Genomic DNA, 1,266 nt, shown 5'->3' on the forward strand with positions numbered 1-1,266 from the left:
ATTGTGTTTGGAATTGTTTAGTGGGCTGAGATTTGAGTCTAGCAATTGGATGGAAATGGGTTTTGAAAAGTAATTCAGAAATGTGGTATTAAGAATATAACCACGTAAATTGCAATTTCGACCAAGTTAAGGCAATTGGTTGAATTCGGCCAAAATTAAAATAAGATGAATTAACATAATTAGTTAACAAGCTTCTTAATTTTAACAAAACAAATTAATAAACTTAATTATAAACTAACTAGTTTAAAAATATAAAATATTACTTAAACCAAACTAATTGGCACGATATTTACGTAAAACTAATTTACTTATTTTTTTTAGACGATTTTTGAATATTCATGAAATATACTAATTATATACATAATTATGTAAATCATATATATTATTTAATTTTTTTTATAAAAAGTGACAAAACTATTTAAAATAACTTGCAAACTATATTTATTTATTTTGAAATTTTTATAAAACTAATTATTTTAAATTGTTTGAAATTGAAGAAGCTTGATGATTAATTTATATTGTGGAGGGTCAAAATTGGGTGTCAACAACCGTCAGTCCCATCCGTAGGTCACTCCGACAGCAGTTAATTCAGGGGTCCTTTGGTCTTTTTCTATTTCATTTAACCCCTAAGATACGTCGTTTAGGCCCTAAATCATGAGGTTTTAGTCAGTTTAAGCCTAGAAACATAACTAGAATTTACCTAAGTCAAATCATTAATCAAAACTTAGAAAAATTAGAGCGTAAGAGAAGAAGAGAGGTCAAGAACCCTAATTCAAGAACGCAGCAAGTTTCCTTTAGTCCCAGCCCCGAAATCGTAGAATTTCTCTGTGGAATTCGTCACCAGGTATGTGGGATTTCACTAGTGGATTCGTTTCTCCCGTTAGGTCCCTAGAATTCAGTCAGATTCTTGATTCCATGATTATGAACAGACCTAGGGTTTCTAGAACTTCAACAGATCATCATTAGTTAGTTAAATGTTCCAAATCAGATTATCATGTTATTGCTCAGTTTCTCGCATGAATTTCAGAACCCTAGCTTGAGTCTTTGATCCCAAGCGTCGATTTCCCCTTCCCTCTTTTGGAATGGGGCAAAAATCGCAAAAAAAGTATGTTTACCTTAATTGGTGAAAGATCTTTGGATTTGGAATTTCAATTTGGGCCTTTGTCCTCACCTGAAATCAGGTCTCCCCTCCATTTTTCGGAACCCTATTTCCTTGCTATATAATGGCCCTTATTCAGGAAAATGAGGAGGATTTTTTTTTTTTGA

The sequence above is a fragment of the Solanum tuberosum genome, unplaced genomic scaffold (genome assembly GCF_000226075.1).
Source record: "Solanum tuberosum cultivar DM 1-3 516 R44 unplaced genomic scaffold, SolTub_3.0 scf00189, whole genome shotgun sequence".
In the NCBI taxonomy this organism is placed as follows: domain Eukaryota; kingdom Viridiplantae; phylum Streptophyta; class Magnoliopsida; order Solanales; family Solanaceae; genus Solanum; species Solanum tuberosum.